Source organism: Canis lupus, chromosome 38 (assembly GCF_048164855.1).
Source record: "Canis lupus baileyi chromosome 38, mCanLup2.hap1, whole genome shotgun sequence".
NCBI lineage: Eukaryota > Metazoa > Chordata > Mammalia > Carnivora > Canidae > Canis > Canis lupus.
In genome coordinates this window covers 28,292,114-28,316,733 of record NC_132875.1, presented here as the reverse complement: position 1 = coordinate 28,316,733, position 24,620 = coordinate 28,292,114, and positions in this window count along the sequence as shown.

The window sequence follows — 24,620 nt, the reverse complement described above, 5'->3', positions numbered from 1 at the left end:
AGGAGTCCACAGCAATCAGATCCAGTTGGGTAAGAAAGTCACCAGGACTGGGTGAGGCCAAGATGGGGACCAGATTCACCAGATCCAGGTGATTCCCAGGTGGTGACCAGAGTTACTTGTTCCGGATGAGGACCAGGTAAGGACAAGATTCACCAGGTCCAAGTGAGACACACGTGGGGACCTGTGTCACCATGCATTGGTGAGGGCCAGGTGACATCACCACACACCAGGTCCAGGTGAGGCCAAACTGCAGGCCATGCAGAGAAACCATGTCCTGATGATGCCCAGGTGGGACCAGAGTTACCAGGTCCAGGTGAGGCCAACCTGCAGGCCATGCAGTGGAACCATATCCCGATGATGCCCAGGATGGGACGAGAGTCACCAGGTCCAAATGAGGCCCCAATGGAGCATATTCACTAGGTACAGATGAGGCCCAGTTGAGGACCAAAACACCCGATCTGGTTGAGGGTAGAGGGGTACTAGTATCACCTGGTCCAGGTGACATCCAGATGGGGACCAGAGTCACCAGGTCAGGGTGAGGCCCAGAGAGGTGCCAGAGTCATCCTGTTCAGGTGAGGCTCAGGTGTGGTACAGAGTCACCAGGTACCAATGATGCCCATGTGAGGACCAGGGTCACCAGGTCTGGGTGACGCGCAGATAGGATCAGAGTCACCAGTTCCAGGTGAGGCCAAGAAAGAGTCCACAGCAATCAGGTCCACGTGGGGAACAAAGTCACCAGGACTGGGTGAGGCCCAGATGGAGACCAGATTCACCAGGTACAGGTGAGGCCCAGGTGGTGACCAGAGTCCCCGGGTCTGGGAGAGGACCAGGTAAGGACCAGATTCACCAGGTCCAAGAGGCCCACGTTGGGACCTGAATCACCATGTATTGGTGAGGCCCAGGTGGGAACCACACTCACGAGGTCCAGGTGAGGCCAACATGCAGGCCCTGCAGAGGAATCATGTCCCGATGATGCCCAGGTAGGGACCAGAGTTACAAGGTCCAGGTGAGGCCAAACTGCAGGCCATGCAGTGGAATCATGTCCCGATGATGCCCAGGTGGGGACCAGTGTCAGCAGGTCCAAGTCAGGCCAAAGTGGGGTTCAGAGTCACTAGGGCAGGGTCACACACAGAGGGGGACCAGAGTCACCTGGTCCAGGTGAGATCCAGTTGTGGAACACAGTCACCGGGTCCCAATTTTGCCTAGTTGAGGACCATGGTCAACAGGGCCAGGTGAAGCCCAGATGGGGACCGGAGTCCCAAAATCCAGGTGAAGCCCAGGTGGGGACCACAGTCACCAGATCCAGGGTAGTCTCAGGTGCAGACCAGAATCACCAGGTCCAGGTGAGGTGCAGGTGGCAACCACACTCACCAGGTCCCGGTGAGGCCCTGGTGGGGACCAGAGTGACGAGGTACATGAGAAGCTAGAAACACTGCGGCAACCAAGTCCACATCATGTCCATGTGGGAACGAGAATCACCAGTTACAGGTGAGAACCGGGTGGGGATCCGACTCACCATGTCCAGGTGAGACCCTGGTGGGAACCAGTGACACCATGTCCAGGTGTGGCCCAGGTGAAGACCAGATTTAATAGTTCCGGCTGGGTCACTGTGAGTGAACACTGTAACCATATCCTGATGCTACCCTGGTGGGTACCAGAGACACCAGGTCATGAGGGACCAGAGACATGAGGTCCAGGTGAGGTTGCATTGGGAACCACAGTCACCAGGTCTGGTGAGGCCATGCTTAGGATCAGAGTCACCAGTTAGAGGTGAGGCCCAGGTGGAGCCAGAGTCACCTGGGATAGAAGAGGCCAAAGTCAGGACCAGAGTTACAAGGATCAGGTCAGTCCCAGTGAGGAATAGAGTAACCATGTCCCGATGACTCCCAGGTAGAACGAGAGTCACCAGGTCCAGATGAGGCGCAGGTGGGGAGCATATTCACTAGGTCCCGGTGAGGCCCAGTTGAGGACCAGAATGCCCAGGTCTAGTTGAGGCCTAGAGGGGAACCAGATTCACCTTGTCTTGGTGACATCCAGATGGGGACCAGAGTCACCATGTCAGGGTGAGGCACAGAGGGGATCCAGAGTCATCATGTCCAGGTGAGCCTCAGTTGTGGAACAGAGTATCCAGGTCATAATGGTCCACAGGTGAAGACCAGAGTCACCAGTTCTGGGTGAGGCCCACATAGCATCAGACGCACCAGTACCAGGTGAGGTCAAGAAGGAATCCACAGCAATCAGGTCGCGGTAGGGAAAAAAGACACCAGGACAGGGTGAGGCCCAGATGGGGACCAGATTCACCAGGTCCTGGTGATTCCCAGGTGGTGACCAGAGTTACCAGTTCCGGGTGAGGACCAGGTAAGGACCAGATTCACCAGGTCCAAGTGAGGCCCACGTGGGGACCTGTGTCACGAGGTATGGGTGAGGCTCAGGTGGCAACACCACTCCCCAGGTCCTGGTGAGGCCAACATGCAGGCCATGCAGAGGAATCATGTCACGATGATGCCCTGTTTGGGACCAGAGTTACCAGATCCAGGTGAGGCCAACCTGCAGACCATGCAGTGGAAACATGTCCCGATGATGCCCAGGTAGCGACCAGAGTCACCAGGTCCAAATGAGGCCCAGATGGAGCATATTCACTAGGTTCAGGTGAGGCCCAGTTGAGGACCAGAGTCCCCAGATCTGGTTGAGGCCTAGAGGGGTACCAGAATCACCTGGTCCAGGTGACTTCCAGATGGGGACCAGAGTCACCAGGTCAGGGTGAGACCCAGAGATTTTCCAGAGTCATCATGTCCATGTGAGGCTCAGGTGTGGAACAGAGTCACCAGGTACCAACGATCTCCAGGTGTGGACCAGAGTCACCAGGTCTGCGTGATGCGCAGATAGAATCAGAGTCACTAGTTCCAGGTGAGGCCAAGAAAGAGTCCACATCAATCAGATCCAGGTGGGGAACAAATCACCAGGACTGGGTGAGACCCAGATGGGGACCAGATTCACCAGGTCCGGGTGAGTCCCAGGTGGTGACCAGAGTCCCCGGGTCCGGGAAGGACCAGGTAAGGACCATATTCACAAGGTCCAAGAGGCCCACGTGGGGGCCTCATTCACCAGGTGTGGGTGAGGCCCAGGTGGCAACCCCACTCACCAGGTCCAGGTGAGGCCAACCTGCAGGCGAGAGTCTCCAGATACAGGTGAGGCCCTAGTGGGGACCGGAGTCACCAGGTAAATGTGAGTCTACAGGAACACCACAGTCACCAGGTCCTGGTGTGGTTCATGTGTGAACGAGAATCACCAGGTCCAGGTGAGACCCAGGTGGGGACCACAGTCACCAGATCCAGATTGAGGCCTAGGTGAGGGGACCAGAGTCATCAAGACCAGTTGAGAACAAACTGCGGAGCAAAGTGATCATGTCCAGGTGAGGCCCAGGTGGGGAACAGAGTAACCATGTCCCATTGATGCCAGGTGGGAAAAGAGTCACAAAGTCCAGAAGTGGCCTAACTGAGGAATAGATTCACCAGGTCCTGTTGAGGCCCAGATTAGGAACACTGTCCCCAGCTCCGGGTGAGTCCCAGAGGGGGACCAGAGTCACTGGTTCTGGTGATATCCAGGTGGTGATCAGAGTCACCACGTCAGGATGAGGCCCAGAGGGGGACGAGAATCACTCGGTCCAGGTGAGGCCCCGATGTGGAACTGAGAAACCAGGTCCCATGATGCCCATATGAGGACCTGAGTCACCAGGTCCAGGTGAGGTCCCTGTGGGAACCAGGCACCTCGTCCAGGTGAGGCCCAGGTGGGACCACAGTCACCAGGTCCGAGTGAGGCCCAGGTATATAAGAGAGTATCCAGGTCCCAATGATGCCCAGGTAAGGACCAGAGTCAACAGGTCCAGGAGAGGCCCAAATATGGATCAGAGTCATTGTGTTCCAGGTGAGGCCAGATGGAGACCACAGGAACCAGTTACAGGAGAGCCCCATATGGGAACCAGAACCACCAGATCCAGGTGAGGTCCAGGTGGGAACACAGTCACAAGGTCCAGGTGAAGCACAGGTTGAAACCGGATTCACCGAGTCCAGGTGAGGCCCAGGTGGCGACCAGTCACCAGATATAAGTGAGGACAATCTAAGGACCAGATTCACCAAGCCCAATGAAGCCCAAGGGGTGACCAGAGTCACCAGGTAAGGGTGAGGCCCAGAGGGGGAACCAGAGTAACCAGTTTAGTTTGAGGCCAAGAATGGGAACAGAGGTCCCTGGTCAGAGTGAGTCTCTGATGTGGAATAGAGTATCCAGGTCCCAATGATGCCTGGGTGAGGACCAGAGTAACTAGGGCCATGGAGGCCCAGATGGGGAACAGAATCACTAGGTCCTGGTGAGGCATAGAATAAGACCACAGTCACCAGTATCAGGTGAGCCCCTTGTGGGAACCAGAGCCACTCTATCCAGCTGAGTCCCAGGTCCATGTGAGACCCACATGAGGACCAGATTCATCAGGTCGAATTGAGGCATAGCTGGGGACAAGAGTCACCAGGTCTGGGTGCAGTCTAGGTGGGGCATGATTCAGCAGTTCTGAGTTAGTTCAAAGTGGGGACGAGAGACACCAGGACCCGGTGAGGCCAAACTGAGGACCAGAGTTACCAAATCCAGGTAAGGTCCATGTTGGAAAGAGAGTCACCAGGTTTGGGAGAGGTCCAGGTGGGGACCAGAGTCACCAGATCCAGGTGAAGTCCAGGTGGAACGAGAGTAACCAGATACAGGTGAAGCCCAGGTGGGGACCAGAGTCACTAGGTCCAGATGAGGCCTAGGTGAGGACCAGAGTTACAAGGTACACGTGAGGCACCGGTGATGATCAGAGGAAACAGGTCCATGTGAGGCCGGCTTGGGGACCATGGTCAACAGATCTATTTGAGGCCCAGGTTTGGAACACAGTAAGCAGGTCCATGTGAGTCTCTGGTGGTGACAAGGGTCACCATGTCCAGGTGAGGCCCAGGTTGGGACCAGGATCACCAGGTCTAGGGGAGGACTTTGCAAGAACCAGAGTCAAAAGTTCGAGGCCAGGCACAGGTGGCAACCAGGGTCAGCAGGTCCAAGTCAGGCCAAAGTGGGGCTCACAGTCAGTAGGGCATGGTGACACACAGAGGGGGACCAGAGTCACCTGGTCCAGGTGAGGTCCAGTTGTGGAACACAGTCACCGGGTCCCATTTTTGCCCAGTTGAGGACCATGGTCAACAGGGCCAGGTGAGGCCCAGATTGGGACCTGAGTCACCAAGTCAAGGTGAAGCCCAGGTGGGGACCACAGTCACCAGATCCAGGGAAGTCTCAGGTGCAGACCAGAATCACCATGTCCAGGTGTGGCCCAGGTGAAGAGCAGAGTTAATAGGTCCGCCTGGGTCACTGTTAGTGAACAGTGTAACCATATCCTGATGCTACCCAGGTTGGTACCACAGACACCAGGTCCTGGTGAGGCCCAGGTCGGACCAGAGACATGAGGTCCAGGTGAGATCCCGATGGGAACCTCAGTCACCAGTTCAGGTGAGGCCATGCTTAGGATCAGAGTCACCAGTTCCAGGTGAGGCCAAGAAAGAGTCCACAGCAATCAGGTCCCGGTGGGGAATAAATCACCAGGACTGGGTGAGACCCAGATGGGGACCAGATTCACCAGTTCCAGGTGAGTCCCAGGTGGTGACCAGAGTCCCCAGCTCCGGGAGAGGACCAGATAAGGACCAGATTCACCAGGTCCAAGAGGCCCACGTGGGGACCTGAGTCACCAGGTATGTGTGAGGCCCAGGTGGCCACCCCACTCACCAGTTCCAGGTGAGGCCAACCTGCAGGCCAGAGTCTCCAGATCCAGGTGAGGCCCTAGTGGGGACAAGAGTCACCAGGTAAATGTGAGTCTACAAGAACACCACAGTCACCAGGTCCAGGTGTGGTTCATGTGTGAACGAGAACACCAGGTACAGGTGAGACCCAGGTGGGGACCACAGTCACCAGGTACAGATTGAGGCCTAGGTGGGGGACCAGAGTCATCAGGACCAGTTGAGGCCAAAGTGCGGTGCAAAGTTACCATGTACAGGTGTGGGCAAGGTGCGGAACAGAGTAACCATGTCCCATTGATGCCAGGTGGGAAAAGAGTCACAAGGTCCAGACGAGGCCTAAGTGAGGAGTGGATTCACCAGGTCCTGTTGAGGCCCAGTTGAGGACCAATGTCTCCAGCTCCAGGTGAGTCCCAGAGGGGAACCAGTGTCACCCGGTTCTGGTGATATCCAGGTGGGGACCAGAGTAACCACGTCAGGGTGAGGCCCAGAGGGGGACGAGAATCACTAGGTCCAGGTGAGGCCCCGATGTGGACCTGAGAAACCAGGTCCCATGATGCCCATATGAGGACCTGAGTCACCAGGTCCAGGTGAGGTCCCTGTGGGAACCACTCACCTCGTCCAGGTGAGGCCCAGGTGGGACCATAGTCAGCATGTCCAGGTGAGGCCCAGGTATATATGAGAGTATCCAGGTCCCAATGATGCCCAGGTAAGGACCAGAGTCTACAGGTCCAGGAGAGGCCCAAATATGGATCAGAGTCATTGTGCTTCAGCTGAGGCCAGATGGAGATCACAGGAACTAGGAACAGGAAAGCCCCATAGGGGAACCAGAGCCACGAGATCCAGGTGAGGACCAGGTGGGACACACAGTCACAAGATCCAGGTGAGGCACAGGTGGGAACAGGATTCACCAAGTCCAGGTGAGTCCCAGGTGGCGACCAGTCACCAGATCCAGGTGCGGACCAGATAAGGACCAGATTCACCAGGTCCAAGTGAAGCCCAAAGGGTGACCAGAGTCACCAGGTAAGGGTGAGGCCCAGAGGGGGAACCAGAGTAACCAGTTTAGTTTGAGGCTCTGAATGGGACCAGAGGTCCCTGGTCAAAGTGAGGCCCAGGTGTGGAATAGAGTATCCAGGTCCCAATGATGCCTGGGTGAGGACCAGAGTCACTAGGGCCATGCAGGCCCAGATGGGGAACAGATTCACTAGGTCCTGGTGAGGCATAGAATAAGACCACAGTCAGCAGTATCAGTTGAGCCCCTTGTGGGAACCAGAGCCACTCTATCCAGCTGATTCCCAGGTCCAAGTGAGGCCCACGTGAGGACCAGATACATCAGATCGAATTGAGGCATAGTTGGGGACAAGAGTCATCAGGTCTGGGTGCGGCCTAGGTAGGGCAAGATTCAGCAGTTCTGAGTTAGGTCAAAGTGGGGACGAGATACAACAGGTCCAGGTGAAGCCAAACTGAGGACCAGAGTCACTAGATCCAGGTGTAGTCCATGTTGGAAAGAGAGTCACCAGGTTCAGGAGAGGTCCAGGTGGGGACCAGAGTCACCAGATCCAGGTGAACTCCAGGTGGGGACCAGTGTTACCAAATCCGGTGAAGCCCAGGTGGGGACAACAGTCACTAGGTCCAGATGAGGCCCAGCTGGGGCCAGAGATACCAGATACACGTCAGGCCCCGGTGGGGATCAGAGGCAAGAGGTCCATGTGAGGCCGGCTTGGGGACCATGGTCCACAGGTCTACTTGAGGCCCAGGTGTGGAACACAGTAACCAAGTCCTGGTGAGTCCCCGGTGGTGAAAGAGTCTCCACGTCCAGGTGAGGCCCAGTTGGGGACCAGGATCACCAGGTCCAGGGGAGGCCCTTGAAAGAACCAGAGTCAACAGTTCGAGGTCACGAGCAGGTGGCAACCAGGGTCAGCAGGTCCAAGTCAGGTCAAAGTGGGGTTCACAGTAACTAGGGCACGGTGAGACCCAGAGGGGACTAGAGTCACTTATTCCAGGTGAGGTCTAGGTGTGGAACACAGTCACCGGGTCCAAATTTCGCCCTGTAGAGGACCATGGTCACCTGGGCCAGGTTAGGTCCAGATGGGGAACGGAGACCCCAAATCAAGGTGAAGCCCAGGTGGGGACCACAGTCACCAGATCCAGGGTATTCTCAGGTGCAGACCAGAATCACCATGTCCAGGTGAGGTGCAGGTGGCAACCACACTCACCAGGTCCCGGTGAGGCCCTGGTGGGGACCAGAGTCAAGAGGTACATGAGTAGCTAGAAACATTGCAGCAACCAGGTCCACATGATGTCCATGTGGGAACGAAAATCACCAGTTTCAGGTGAGGACCAGGTGGGGATCCGACTCACCATTTCTAGGTGAGACCCAGGTGGGAACCAGTGTCACCATGTCCAGGTGTGGCCCCGGTGAAGACGAGAATTAATAGGTCCGGCTGGGTCACTGTTATTGAACAGTGTAACCATATCCTAATGCTAACCATGTGGGTACCAAAGACAACAGGTCCTGGTGAGGCCCAGGTGGGACCAGAGACATGAGGTCCAGGAGAGGTCCCGATGGGAACCACAGTCACCAGATCAGGTGAGGCCATGCTTAGGATCAGAGTCACCAGTTACAGGTGAGGCCCAGGTGGAGCCAGAGTCACCTGGTACAGAAGAGGCCAAAGTCAGGACCAGAATTACCACGATGAGGTTAGTACCAGAGGGGAATAGAGGAAGCATTTCCCGATGATGCCCAGGTAGAAACAGAGTCACCAGTTATAGATGAGGCCCAGGTGGGGAGCATGTTCACTAGGTCCCGGTGAGGCCCATTTGAGGACCAGAGTCACCAGGTGTAGTTGAGGCCTAGATCGGTATAGGATTCACCTGGTCTAGGTGACATCCAGATGGGGACCAGAGTCACCATGTCAGGGTGAGGCCCAGAGGAGATCCAGAGTCAACATGTCGAGCTGAGGCTCAGTTGTGGAACACAGTATCCAGGTCATAATGGTCCACAGGTGAGGACCAGAGTCACCAGATCTGGGTGAGGACCAGTTAGGATCAGAGTAACCGTTCCAGGTGAGGCCAAGAAGGGGTCCACAGCAATCAAGTCCAGGTGGGAACAAAGTCAACAGGACTGGGTGAGGCCCAGATGGGGACCAGATTCACCAGGTCCAGGTGAGTCCCAGGTGGTGACCAGAGTCCCCGGGTATGGGAGAGGACCAGGTAAGGACCAGATTCACCAGGTCCAAGAGGCCCACGTGGGGACCTGAGTCACCAGGAATGGGTGAGGCCCAGGTGGCAACCCCACTCACCAGGTCCAGGTGAGGCCAACCTGCAGGCCAGAGTCACCAGATCCAGGTGAGGCCCTAGTGGGACCGGAGTCACCAGGTAAATGTGAGTCTACAAGAACACCACAGTCACCAGGTCCATGTGTGGTTCATGTGGGAACGAGAGTCTCCAGGTCCAGGTGAGACCCATGTGGGGACCACAGTCACCAGGTCCAGATTTAGGCCTGGAGGGGGGACCAGAGTCATCTGGACCATTTGAGGCCGAAGTGCGGAGCACAGTTATCATGTCCAGGTGAGGCCCAGGTGGGGAAAAGAGTAACCATGTCCCATTGATGCCAGGTGGGTAAAGAGTCACAAGGTCCAGACGAGGCCTAAGTGAGGAGTGGATTCACCAGGTCCTGTTGAGGCCAAGTTGAGGACCAGTGTCCCCAGATCTGGTTGAGTCCCAGACGGGGACCAGAGTCACCCGGTTCTGGTGATATCCAGGTGGGGACCAGAGTCACCACGTCATGGTGAGGCCCAGAGGGGGAAGAGAATCACTCGGTCCAGGTGAGACCCCGATGAGGTACTGAGAAACCAGGTCCCATGATGCCCATAAGAGGACCTGAGTCACCAGGTCCAGGTGATGTCCTCGTGGGAACCAGTCACCTCGTCCACGTGAGGCCCAGGTGGGACCACAGTCAACAGGTTCAGGTGAGGCCCAAGTATATAAGAGAGTATCCATGTACCAATGATGCCCAGGTAAGGAACAGAGTCAACATGTCCAGGAGAGTCTCAAATATGGATCAGAGTCATTGTGTTCCAGGTGAGGCCAGATGGATACCACAGGACCCGGGTCCAGGAGAGCCCCATATGGTAACCAGAGCCACCAGATCCAGGTGTGGTCCAGGTGGGACCACAGTCACAAGGTCCAGTGAGGCGCAGGTGGCAACAGAATTCACCAAGTCCAGGTGAGGCCCAGGTGGTGAGCAGTCAAGAGATACAGGTGCGGACCACCTAAGGTCCAGATTCACCAGGGTCAAGTAGAGCAAAAGGGGTGACCAGAGTCAACAGGTAAGGGTGAGGCCCAGAGGGAGAACCAGAGTAACCAGTTTAGTTTGGGGCCCAGAATGGGACCAGAGGTCGCTGGTCAAAATGAGGCCCAGGTATGTAATAGAGTATCCAGGTCCCAATGATGCCTGGGTGAGGACCAGAGTCACTAGGGCCATGCAGTCCCAGATGGGGAACAGAATCACTAGTTCCTGGTGAGGCATAAAATAAGACCGCAGTCAGCAGTATCAGGTGAGCCCATTGTGGGAACCAGAGCCACTCTAACCTGCTGAGTCCCAGGTCCAAGTGAGGCCCACGTGAGGACCAGATTCATCAGGTCGAATTGAAACAGCTGGGGACAAGGGTCACCAGGTCTAGGTGCGGCCTATGTGGGGTGAGATTCAGTGTTCTGAGTTAGGTCAAAGTGGGAACGAGAGACACCAGGTCCAGGTGAGGCCAAACTGAGGACGAGACTCACCAGATCCAGGTGAGGTCCATGTTGGAAAGAGAGTCACCAGGTCCAGGAGAGTTCCAGGTGGGGACCGAGTCACCAGATCCAGGTGAAGTCCAGGTGGGGACCAGAGTCACCAGATCCACGTGAAGCCCAGGTGGGTACCAGAGTCACTAGGTCCAGATGAGCCCCAGGTGAGGACCAGAGTTACCAGGTACACTGGAGGCCCCGGTGGGGATCAGAGGCAACAGGTCCATGTGAGGCAGGCTTGGGGACCATGGTCAACAGGTCTACTAGAGGCCCAGGTGTGGAACACAGTAAGCAGGTCCAGGTGAGTCCCCGGTGGTGACAAGAGGAACCACGTCCAGGTGAGGCCCATGTTGGGACCAGGATCACCAGGTCCAGAGGAGGCCATTGAAAGAACCAGAGTCAACAGTTCGAGGTCAGGCGCAGGTGGCAACCAGGGTCAGCAGGTCCAAGTCAGGCCAAAGTGGGGTTCACAGTCACTAGGGCACGGTGAGACCCAGAGAGGGACCAGAGTCACCTGGTCCAGGTGAGGCCCAGTTGAGGACCAGTTTCAACATATCTGGTTTGGCTTAGAAGTGTACCAGAATCACCTGATCGAGGTGACATCCAGATGGGGACCAGATTCACCAGGTCAGGGTGAGGCCCAGAGTGGTTCCAGAGTCAACGGGTCCAGGTGAGGCTCAGATGTGGAACAGAATCACCAGGTACCAATGATGCCCAGGTGAGGACCAGATTCACCAGATCTGGGTGACTCGCCGATAGGATCAGAGTCACCAGTTCCAGGTGACGCAAAGAAGGCGTCCACAGCAATCAGGTCCAGGTGGTGAAGAAAGTCACCAGGACTTGGTGAGGCCCAGATTTGGACCAGATTCACCAGGTTCAGTTTATTCCCAGGTGGTGACCAGATTCCTCGGGTCTGGAAGAGGATCAGCTAAGGACCAGATTCAACAGGTCCAAATGAGGCCCACGTGGGGACCTGAGTCACCAGTATGTGTGAGGCCCAGGTGGCAACCCCACTCCCCAGGTCCAGGTGAGGCCAACCTGCAGGCCAGAGTCACCAGATGCAGGTCAGGCCCTGGTGTGGACCGGAGTCACCAGGTAAATATGAGTCTACAAGAACACCACAGTCACCAGGGCCTGGTGTGGTTCATGTGTGAACGAGAGTCACCAGATCCAGGTGAGACCCAGGTGGGGACCACAGTCACCAGGTCCAGATTGAGGCCTAGGTGGGGGGACCAGAGTCATGAGGAACATTTGAGGCCAAAGTGTGGAGCAAAGTTATCATGTCCAGGTGATTCCCGGTGGTGACAAGTGTCACCACGTCCTGGTTTGGCCCAGGTGGGGACCAGAATCTCCAGGTACAGTGGAGGCCCTTGAAAGAACCAAGTCAACAGTTCGAGGTCAGGCGCAGGTGGCAACCAGGGTCAGCAGGTCCAAGTCAGGCTAAAGTGGGGTTCACAGTCACTAGGGCACGTGAGTCCCAGAGGGGGACCAGAGTGACCTGGTCCAGGTGAGGTCCAGTTGTGGAACACAGTCACCGGGTCTCAATTTTGCCCAGTTGAGGACCATGGTCAACAGGGCCAGGTGAGGCCCAGATGGGGACCGGCGTCACCAAATCCAGGTGAAGCCCAGGTGGGGACCACAGTCACCAGTTCCAGGGTAGTCTCAGGTGCAGACCACAATCACCAGTTCCAGGTGAGGTGCAGGTGAAACCACACTCACCAGTACACGGTGAGGCCCTGGTGGGGATCAGAGTCACGAGGTACATGAGAAGCTACAAACACTGCAGCCACCAGGTCCACATGATGTCCATGTGGGAACGAGAATCACCACTTACAGGTGAGGACCATGTGGGGTTCCGACTCACCATGTCCAGGTGAGACCCAGGTGGGAACCAGTGTCACCATGTCCAGGTGTGGCCCAGGTGAAGACCAGAGTTAATAGGTCCGGCTGGGTCACTGATAGTGAACAGGGTAACCATATCCTGATGCTACCCAGGTGGGTACCAGATACACCAGGTCCTGGTGAGGCCCAGGTGGGACCAGAGACATGAGGTCCAGGTGAGGTCCCATGGGACCACAGTCACCAGGTCTGGTGAGGCCATGCTTAGGATCAGAGTCACCAGTTACAGGTGAGGCCCAGGAGGAGCCAGAATCACCTTGTACAGAAGAGGCCAAAGTCAGGACCAGAGTTACCAGGATCAGGTGTGTCCCAGTGGGGAATACAATAAACATGTCCCAATGATGCCCAGGGAGAACCAGAGACACCAGGTCCAGATGAGGAGCAGGTAGGGAGCATATTCACTAGGTCTCGGTGAGACCCAGTTGAGGACCAGTGTCACGAGGTCTAGTTGACTCCTAGAGGGTACCAGATTCACCTGGTCTAGGTGACATCCAGATGGGGACCAGACTCACCATGTCAGGGTGAGGCCCAGAGGGGATCCAGCGTCATCATGTCCAGGTGAGTCTCAGGTGTAGAACAGAGTATCCAGGTCATAATGGTCCACAGGTGAGGACAGAGTCACCAGATCTGGGTGAGCCCAGTTAGGATCAGAGTCACCCGTTCCAGGTGAGGCCCAAAAGGAGTCCACAGCAATCAAGTCCAGGTGGGGAACAAAGTCACCAGGACTGGGTGAGGCCCAGATGGGGAACAGTTTCACCGGTCCTATGTGATTCCATGGTGGTGACCAGAGATACCAGTTCCGGGTGAGGACCAGGTAAGGACCAGATTCACCAGGTCCAAGTGAGGCCCACGTGGGGATCTATGTCACCAGGTATGGGTGAGGCCCAAGTGGCAACCCCACTCACCAGGTCCAGGTGAGGCCAACCTGCAGGCCATGCTGTGGAACCATATCCCGATGATGCCCAGGGAGGAGCCAGATTAACCAGGTCCAAATGAGGCCCAAATGGAGCATATTCACTAGGTCCAGGTGAGGCCCAGTTGAGGACCAGAGTCTCCAGATCTGGTTGAGGCCTAGAGGGGTACCAGAATCACCTGGTCCAGGTGACATCCAGATGGGGACCAGAGTCACCAGGGCAGGGTGAGACCCAGAGATTTTCCAGAGTCATCATGTCCAGGGGAGGCTCATGTGTGGAACAGAGTCGCCAGGTACCAACGATGCCCAGGTGAGGACCAGAGTCACCAGGTCTGCGTGATGCGCAGATAGAATCAGAGTCACTAGTTCCAGGTGAGGCCAAGAAAGAGTCTACAGCAAACAGGTCCAGGTGGGGAACAAATCACCAGGACTGGGTGAGACCCAGATGGGGACCAGATTCACCAGGTCCAGGTGAGTCCCAGGTGGTGATCAGAGTCCCCGGGTCCGGGAAGGACCAGGTAAGGACAAGATTCACCAGATCCAAGAGGCCCACGTGGGGACCTGAGTCACCAGGTATGGGTGAGGCCCAGGTGGCAACCCCACTCACCAGGTCCAGGTGAGGCCAACCTGCAGACCAGAGTCTCCAGATCCAGGTGAGGCCCTAGTGGGGACAGGAGTCACCAGGTAAATGTGAGTCTACAAGAACACCACAGTCACCAGGTCCTGGTGTGGTTCATGTGGGAACGAGAGTCACCAGGTCCAGGTGAGACCCAGGTGGGGACCACAGTCACCAGTTCTAGATTGAGGCCTAGGTGGGGGGACTAGAGTCATCAGGACCAGTTGAGACCAAAGTGCGGAGCAAAGTTATCATGTCCAGGTGAGGCCCAGGTGGGGAACAGAGTAACCATGTCTCATTGATGCCAGGTGGGAAAAGAGTAACAGGTCCAGACGAGGCCTAAGTGAGGAGTAGATTCACCAGGTCCTGTTGAGGCCCAGTTGAGGAGGAGTGTCCCCAGCTCCGGGTCAGTCCCAGAGCGGGACCAGAGTCACCCATTTCTGATGATATCCAGGTGGGGACCAGAGTCACCACGTCAGGATGCGGCCCAGAGCAGGACGAGAATCACTAGGTCCAGGTGAGTCCCCGATATCGAACTGAGAAACCAGGTCCCATGATGCCCATATGAGGACCTGAGTCACCAGGTCCAGGTGAGGTCCCTGTGGGAACCAGTCACCTCGTCCATGTGAGGCCCAGGTGGGACCACAGTCACCAGGTCCAGGTGAGGCCCAGGTGGCGACCATTCACTTGATCCAGGTGAGGACCAGCTAAGCACCAGTTTCACCAGGCCCAAGTGAAGCCCAAGGGGTGACCAGAGTCACCAGGTAAGGGTGAGGCCCAGAGGGGGAACCAGAGTAACCAGTTTAGTTTGAGGCCCAGAATGGGACCAGAGGTCCGTGGTCAGAGTGAGTCCCAGGTGTGGAATAGAGTATCCAGTTCCCAATGATGCCTGGGTGAGGACCAGAGTCACTAGGGCCATGCAGGCCCAGATGGGGAACAGATCACTAGGTCCTGGTGAGGCATAGAATAAGACCACAGTCAGCAGTATCAAGTAAGCCCCTTGTGGGAACCAGAGCCACTCTCTGCAGCTGAGTCCCAGGTCCATGTGAGGCCCACGTGAGGACCATATTCATCAGATCGAATTGAGGCATAGCTGGGGACAAGAGTCACCAGGTCTGGGTGCGGCGTAGGTGGGGCAAGATTCAGCAGTTCTGAGTTAGGTCAATGTGGGGACGAGAGACACCAGGTCCAGTTGAGGCCAAACTGAGGACCATAGTCACCAGGTCCAGGAGAGGTCCAGGTGGGGACTAGAGTCACCAGATCCAGGTGAGGTCCATGTTTTAAGAGAGTCACCAGGTCCAAGAGAGGCCCAGGTGGGGACCAGAGTCACCAGATCTAGGTGAAGCCCAGGTGGGGACCTGAGTCACGAGGTCCAGATGAGACCCAGGTGAGGACCAGTGTTACCAGGTACACGTGAGGCCCCGGTGGGGATCAGAGGCAACAGGTCCATGTGAGGCCTGCGTAGACCATGGTCAACAGGTCTATTGAGGCCCAGGTGTGGAACAGAGTATCCAGGTCCCAATGATGGCTCAGTGAGGACCAGAGTCACTAGGGCCATGCAGGCCCAGATCAGGAACAGAACCTCTAGGTCCTGGAGAGGCATAGAATAAGACCACAGTCACCAGATTCAGGTGAGCCCCTTGTGGGAATCAGAGCCAGTTTATCCAGATGAGTCCCAGGTGATGTGAGGCCCACGTGAGGACCAGATTCATCAAGTCGAAATAAGGCATAGCTATGAACAAGAGTCTCCTGGTCTGGGTGCGGCCTAGGTGGGGCAAGATTCAGCAGTTCTGAGTTAGGTCAAAGTGGGGAAGAGAGACACCAGGAACAGGTGAGTCCAAACTGAGGACCAGAGTCAACAGATCCAGGTTAGGTCCATGTTGGAAAGAGAGTCACCTGGTAAAGGAGAGTTCCAGGTGGGGACCAGAGTCACCAGATCCAGGTGAAGTCCAGGTGGGGACCAGAGTAAATAAGCCCAGATGAGGTAAAGGTGGGGACCAGAGATACCAGGTACAAGTGAGGCCCCGGTGGGGAGCAGTGACAACAGGTTCATGTGAGGCCGTCCTGGGGACCATGGTCAACAGGTCTACTTGAGGCCCAGGTGTGGAACACAGTAAGCAGGTCCAGGAGAGTCCCCGGTGGTGACAAGTGTCACCACGTCCAAGTGAGACCAAGGTGGGGACCAGGAACACCAGGTCGAGGGCAGGCCTTTGAAAAACCAGAGTCTACAGTTTGAGGTCAGGCGCAGGTGGCAACCAGTATCAGCAGGTCCAAGTCTGGCCAAAGAGGGGTTCACAGTCACTAAGGCACGGTGAGACCCAGAGGGGGACCAGAGTCACCTGGTCCATGTGAGGTCCAGTTGTGGAACACAGTCACCGGGTCCCAATTTTGCCCAGTTGAGGACCATGGTCAACAGGGCCAGGTGAAGCCCAGATGGAGACCGGAGTCCCCAAATCCAGGTGAAGCCCAGGTGGGGACCACAGTCAACAGATCCAGGGTAGTCTCAGGTGTAGACCAGAATCACCAGGTCCAGGTGAGGTGCAGATCGTAACCACACACACCAGGTCCCGGTGAGGCCCTGGTGGGGACCAGAGTCACGAGGTATATGAGAAGCTAGAAACACTGCAGCCACAAGGTCCACATTATGTCCATGTGGGAATGAAAATCACCAGTTACAGGTGAGGACCAGGTGGGGATCCGACTCACTATGTCCAAGGGAGTCTCATGTGGGGATCCGACTCACCATGTCCAGGTGAGTCCCAGGTGGGAACCAGTGTCACCATGTCCAGGTGTGGCCCAGGTGAAGACCAGAGTTAATAGGTCCAGCTGGGTCACTGTTAGTGAACAGTGTAAACATATCCTGATGCTACCCAGGTGGGAACCACAGAAACCAGGTCCTGGTGAGGCCCAGGTGGGCCCAGAGACATGAGGTCCAGAAGAGGTCCCGATGGGAACCACAGTCACCAGGTCAGGTGAGGCCATGCTTAGGATCAGAGTCACCAGTCAGGTGAGGCCCATGTTGAGCCAGAGTCACCTGGTACAGAAGAGGCCAAAGTCAGGACCAGAGTTACCAGGATCAGGTCAGTCCCAGTGGGGAATAGAGTAACCATGCCCGATGATGCCCAGGTAGAACTAGAGTCACCAGGTCCGAATGAGGCCCAGATGGATCATATTCACTAGGTACAGGTGAGGCCCAGTTGAGGACCAGAGTCACCAGATCTGGTTGAGCACTAGAGGGGTACCAGAATCACCAGGTCAAGGTGACATCCAGATGGGGACCAGAGTCTCCAGGTCAGGGTGAGGCCCAGAGAGGTTCCAGAGTCATCATGTCCATGTGAGGCTCAGGTGTGGAACAGAGTCACCAGGTACCAATGATGCCCATGTGAGGACCAGAGTCACCAGGTCTGGGTTACGCGCAGATAGAATCAGAGTCACCAGTTCCAGGTGAGGCCAAGAAGGAGTCCACAGCAATCAGGTCCAGGTTGGGAACAAAGTCCCCAGGACTGGGTGAGGCCCAGATGGGGACCAGATTCACCAGGTCCAGGTGAGGCCCAGGTGGTGACCAGAGTCCCCGGGTCTGGGAGAGGACCAGGTAAGGTCCAGATTCACCAGGTCCAAGAGGTCCACGTGGGGACCTGAGTCACCAGGTATGGGTGAGACCCTGGTGGCAAAACCTACTCACCAGGTCCAGGTGAGGCCAACCTGCAGGCCAGAGTCACTAGATCCAGGTGAGGCCCTAGTGGGGACCGGAGTCACCAGGTAAATGTGAGTCTACAAGAACACCACAGTCACTAGGTCCAGGTGCGGTTCATGTGGGAACGAGATTCACCAGGTCCGGGTGAGGCCCAGGTGGTGACCAGTGTCCCCGGGTCTGGGAGAGGATCAGGTAAGGTCCAGATTCACCAGATCCAAGAGGCCCACGAGGGGACCTGAGTCACCAGGTATGGGTGAGGCCCTGGTGGCAAACCCTACTCACCAGGTCCAGGTGAGGTCAACCTGCAGGCCAGAGTCACCACATCCAGGTGAGGCCCTAGTGGGGACTGGAGTCAGCAGGTAAATGTGAGTCTACAAGAACACCACAGTCACCAGGTACAGGTGTGGTTCATGTGGGAACGAGATTCACCTGGTCCAGTTGAGACCCAGGTGGGGACCACAGTCACCAAGTCCAGATTGAGGCCTAGGTGGGGGGACCAGAGTCATCAGCACCAGTTGAGGCCAAAGTGCGGAGCAAAGTTATCATGTCCAGGTGAGGCCCAGGTGGGGAACAGAGTAACGATGTCCCATTGATGCCAGGTGGGAAAAGAGTCACAAGGTCCAGACGAGGCCTAAGTGAGGAGTAGATTCACCAGGTCCTGTTGAGGCCCAGTTGAGGACCACTGCCCCAGCTCCGGGTGAGTCCCGGAGGGGGACCAGAGTCACCCGGTTCTGGTGATATCCACGTGGGGACCAGAGTCACCACGTCAGGGTGAGGCCCGGAGGGGGACGAGAATCACTAGCTCCAGGTGAGGCCCCAATGTGGATCTGAGAAACCAGGTCCCATGATGTCCATATGAAGACCTGAGTCACCAGGTCCCGGTGAGGTCCCTGTGGGAACCAGTCACCTCATCCAGGTGAGACTCAGTTGGGACCACAGTCACCAGGTCCAGGAGAGGCCCAGGTGTATGAGAGTATCCAGGTCCCAATGATGCCCAGGTAAGGACCAGAGTCAACAGGTCCAGGAGAGTCCCAAATATGGATCAGAGTCATTGTGTTCCAGGTGAGGCCAGATGGAGACCACAGGAACCAGGTCCAGGAGAGCCCCATATGGGAAAGAGAGCCACTAGATCCAGGTGAGGTCCAGGTGGGACCACAGTCACAAGGTCCAGGTGAGGCGCAGGTGGCAACAGGATTCAACATGTCCAGGTGAGGCCCAGGTGGGGAGCTATCACCAGATCCAAGTGAGGATAATCTAAGGACCAGATTCACCAGGCCCAAATGAAGCCCATGGGGTGACCAGAGTCACCAGGTAAGGGTGAGGCCCCGAGGGGGAACCAGAGTAACCAGTTTAGTTTGTGGCCCAGAATGGGACCAGAGGTCCCTGGTCAGAGTGAGGCACAGGTGTGGAATAGAGTATCCAGGTCCCAATGATGCCTGGGTGAGGACCAGAGTCACTAGGGCCATGGAGGCCCAGATGGGGAACAGAATCACTAGGTCCTGTTGAGGCATAGAATAAGATCACAGTCAGCAGTATCATTTGAGCCCCTTACCGGAACCAGAGCCACTCTATCCAGCTGAGTCGCAGGTCCATGTGAGGCTCACTTGAGGACCAGATTCATCAGGTCGAATTGAGGCATAGCTGAGGACAAGAGTCACCAGGTCTGGGTGCAGCCTTGGTGGGGCAAGATTCTGCAGTTCTGAGTTAGGTCAAAGTGGGGACGAGAGACGCCAGGTCCAGGTGAGGCCAAACTGAGGACCGGAGTCAGCAGTTCCAGGTGAGGTCCATGTTGGAAAGAGAGTCACCAGGTCCAGGAGAGGCCCAGGTGGGGACCAGAGTCACCAGATCCAGGTGAAGTCCAGGTGGGTACCAGAATCACCAGACCAAGGTGAAGCCAAGGTGGGGACCAGAGTCACTAGGTCCAGATGAGACCCAGGTGAGGATCAGTGTTACCAGGTACACGTGAGGCCCCGGTGGGGTCAGAGGCAACAGGTACATGTGAGGCCGGGGGGACCATGGCCTACAGGTCTATTGAGGCCCAGGTGTGGAACACAGTAACCAGGTCCACGTGAGTGCCCTGTGGTGACAAGAGTCATCAGGTCCCGGTGAGACCCATATGGGCAACAGGATCACCATGTCCAGGGGAGGCCCTTGAAAGTACCAGAGTCAACAGTTTGAGGTCAGGCGCAGGTGGCAACCAGGGTGAGCAGGTCCAAGTCAGGCCAAAGTGGGGTTCACAGTCACTAGGGCATGGTGAGTTCCAGAGGGAGACCAGAGTCACTTGGTCCAGGTGAGGTCCAGTTGTGGAACAGAGTCACCGGGTCCCAATTTTGCCCAGTTGAGGACCATGGTCAACAGGGCCAGGTGAGGCCCAGATGGGGACCGGAGTCCCCAAATCGAGGTGAAGCCCAGGTGGGGACCACAATCACCAGATCCAGGGTAGTCTCAGGTACAGGCCAGAATCACCATGTCCAGGTGAGGTGCAGGTGGCAAACTCACTCAACAGATCCCGGTGAGGCCCTGGTACGGATCAGAGTCACGAGGTACATGAGAAGCTAGAAACACTGCAGGCACCAGGTCCACATGATGTCCATGTGGGAACGAGAATCACCAGTTACAGGTGAGGACCAGGCGGGGATCCGACTCACCATGTCCAGGTGAGACCCAAGTGGGAACCAGTGTAACCATGTCCAGGTGTGGCCCAGGTGAAGACCAGAGTTAATAGGTCCGGGTGGGTCACTGTTAGAGAACAGTGTAACAATATCCTGATGCTACCCAAGTGGGTACCAGAGATACCAGGTCCTGGTGAGGCCCAGGTGGGACCAGAGACATGAGGTCCAGTTGAGGTCCCGATGGGAACCACAGTCACCAGGTCAGGTGAGGCCATGCTTAGGATCAGAGTCACCAGTTACTGGTGAGGCCCAGGTGGAGCCAGAGTCACCTGGTACAGAAGAGGCCAAAGTCAGGACCAGAGTTACCAGGATCAGGTCAGTCCCAGTGGGGAATAGAGTAACCATGTCCCGATGATGTCCAGGAAGAACCCGAGTCACCACGTCCAGATGAGGCGCAGGTGTGGAGCATATTCACTAGGTCCCGGAGAGGCCCATATGAGGACCAGAGGCTCCCGGGCTATTTTAGGCCTAGAGGGGTACCAGATTCACCTGGTCTAGGTGACATCCAGATGGGGACCAGAGTCACCATGTCAGGGTGAGGCCCAGAGGGGATCCAGAGTCATCATGTCCAGGTGAGGCTCAGGTGTGGAACAGAGATCCAGGTCATAATGGTCCACAGGTGAGGACCAGAGTCACCAGATCTGGGTGAGGCCCAGTTAGGATCAGAGTCACCAGTTCCAGGTGAGACCAAGAAGGAGTCCACAGCAATCAGGTCCAGGTGGGGAACAAAGTCACCAGGACTGGGTGAGGCCCAGATGGGGACCAGATTCACCAGGTCCAGGTGATTCCCAGGGTGTGACCAGAGTTACCAGTTCCGGGTGAGGACCAAGTAAGGACCAGATTCAACAGGTCCAAGTGAGGCCCACGTGGGTACCTGTGTCACCAAGCATGGTTGAGGCCCAGGTGGCAACCCCAATCCCCAGGTCCAGGTGAGGCCAACCTACAGGCCATGCAGCGGAACCATGTCCCGATGATGCCCAGGTAGGGACTAGAGTTACCAGGTCCAAGTGAGGCCAACATGCAGGCCATGAAGTGGAACCATGTCCCGATGATGTCCAGGTACGGACCAGAGTCACCAGGTCCAAATGAGGCCCAGATGGAGCATATTCACTTGGTCCAGTGAGGCCCAGTTTGGGAGCACTGTCACCAGATCTGGTTGAGGCTTAGAGGGGTACCAGATCACCTCGTCCAGGTGACATCCAGATGGGGACAAAAGGCATCAGGTCAGGGAGAGGCCCAGAGTGGTTCCAGAGTCATCATGTCCAGGTTAGGCTCAGGCGTGGAACAGAGTCACCAGGTACCAATGATGCCCAGGTGAGGCCCAGAGTCACCAGATCTGGGTGACGCGCTGAGAGGATCAGAGTCACCAGTTCCAGGTGAGGCCAAGAAAGAGTCCACTCCAATCAGGTCCAGGTTGGGAACAAAGTCACCAGGACTGGGTGAGACCCAGATGTGGTCCAGATTCACCAGGTCCAGGTGAGGCCCAGGTGGTGACCAGAGTCCCCGGGTCTGGGACAGGACCAGGTAAGGACCTGATTCACCAGGTCCAAGAGGCCCACGAGGGGAATTGAGTCACCAGCTATGTGTGAGGCCCAGGTGGCAACACCACTCACCAGGTCAAGGTGAGGCCAACCGGCAGGCCAGAGTCACCAGATCCAGGTGAGTCCCTAGTTGGGACCAGTGTCACCAGGTAAATGTGAGTCTACAAGAACACCACAGTCACTAGGTCCAGGTGTGGTTCATGTGGGAACGAGAATCACCAGGTACAGGTGAGACCCAGGTGGGAACCACAGTCACCAGGTCCAGACTGAGGCCTAGGTGGGGGGACCAGAGTCATCAGGACAAGTTGAGGCCAAAGAGTGGAGCAAAGTTACCATGTCCAGGTGAGGCCCAGGTGGGGAACAGAGTAACAATGTCCCATTGATGCCAGGTGGGAAAAAGTCACAAGGTCCAGACGAGGCCTAAGTGAGGAGTAGATTCACCAGGTCCTATTGAGGCCCAGTTGAGAACCAGAGTCCCCAGCTCCGGGTGAGTCCCAGAGGGGGACCAGAGTCACCGGTTCTGGTGATATCCAGGTGGGGGCCAGAGTCACCACGTCAGGGTGAGGCCCAGAGGGGGACGAGAATCACTAGGTCCAGGGGAGCTCCCGATGGGGAACTGAGAAACCAGGTCCCATAATGTCCATATGGGGACCTGAGTCACCAGGTCCATGTGAGGTCCCTGTGAGAACCAGTCACCTCATCCAGGTGAGGCCGAGGTTGGACCACAGTCACCAGGTCCAGGTGAGGCCCAGGTATATAAGAGTGTACCCACGTCCCAATGATGCCCAGGTAAGGACCAGAGTCAACAGGTCCAGGAGAGGGCAAATATGGAACAGAGTCATTGTGTTCCAGGTGAGGCCAGATGGAGACCACAGGAACCAGGACCAGGAGAGCCCCATATGGGAACCAGAGCCACCAGATCCAGGTGAGGTCCAGGTGGGACCACAGTCACAAGGTCCTGGTGACGCGCAGGTGGCAACAGGATTCACCAAGTCCAGGAGAGGCCCAGGTGGCGACCAGTCACCAGATCCAGGTTCGGACCATCTAAGGACCAGATTCACCAGGCTCAAGTGAAGCCCAAGGGGTGACCAGAGTCACCAGGTAAGGGTGAGGCCCAGAAGGGAACCAGAGTAACCAGTTTAGTTTGAGGCCCCGAATTGGACCAGAGGTCCCTGGTCAAAGTGAGGCCCAGGTGTGGAATAGAGTATCCAGGTCCCAATGATGGCTGAGTGAGGACCAGAGTCACTAGGCCCATGCAGGCCCAGATGGGGAACAGAATCACTAGGTCCTGAGGAGTCATAGAAAGTCAGCAGTATCAGGTGAGCACCTTGTGGAAACCAGAACCACTCTATCCAGCTGAGTCCCAGGTCCATGGGAAACCCACGTGAGTAACATATTCATCAGGTCGAAATGAGGCATAGCTGGGGACAAGAGTCACCAGGACTGGGTGCGGCCTAGGTGGGGCAAGATTCAGCAGTTCTGAGTTAGGTCAAAGTGGGGACGAGAGACGCAAGGTCCAAGTGAGGCCAAACTGAGGACCAGAGTCACCATTTCCAGTGAGGTCCATGTTGGAAAGAGAGTCACCAGGTCCAGGAGAGGTCCAGGTGGGGACTAGAGTCACCAGATCCAGGTGAAGTCCAGGTGGGGACCAAGGTCACTAGGTCCAGATGAGGCCCAGGTGAGGACCAGAGTTACCAGGTACACGTGAGGCCCCGGTGGGGATCAGAGGCCACAGGTCCATGTGAGGCCGGCTTGGGGACCATGGTCAACAGATCTACTTGAGGTCCAGGTGTGGAACACCGTAAGCAGGTCCAGGTGAGTCCCCAGTGGTGACAAGTGTGACCACGTCCAGGTGAGACCCAGGTGGGGACCAGGATCATCAGGTCCCGGGGAGGCCCTTGAAAGAACCAGAGTCACCAGGTCTGGGTGATGCGCAGATAGAATCAGAGTCACCCCTTCCAGGTGAGGCTAAAAAAGAGTCCACAGCTATCAGGTCCAGGTGGGGAAAAAATCACCAGGACTGGGTGAGACCCAGATGGGGACCAGATTCACCAGGTCCAGGTGAGTCCCAGGTGGTGACCAGAGTCCCCAGCTCCGGGAGAGGACCAGATAAGGACCAGATTCACCAGGTCCAAGAGGCCCACATAGGGACCTGAGTCACCAGGTATGTGTGAGGCCCAGGTGGCCACCCCACTCACCAGTTCCAGGTGAGGCCAACCTGCAGGCCAGAGTCTCCAGATCCAGGTGAGGCCCTAGTGGGGAACACAGTCACCAGATCCGGGGTAGTCTCAGGTGCAGATCAGAATCACCAGGTCCAGGTGAGGTGCAGGTGGAAACCACACTCACCAGGTCCCGGTGAGGCCCTGGTGGGGACCAGAGACACGAGGTACATGAGAAGCTAGAAACACTGCAGACACCAGGTCCACATGATGTCCATGTGGGAACAAGAATCACCAGTTACAGGTGAGGACCAGGTGGGGATCCGACTCACCATGTCCAGGTGAGACCAAGGTGGAAACAAGTGTCACCATGTCCAGGTGTGGCCCAGGTGAAGACCAGAGTTAATAGTTCCCGCTGGGTCCCTGTTAGTTAACAGAGTACCATATCCTGATGCTAACCAGGTGGGTACCAGAGACACCAGGTCCTGGTGAGGGCCAAGTGGGACCAGAGTAACCAGATATGGTTGAGGCCTA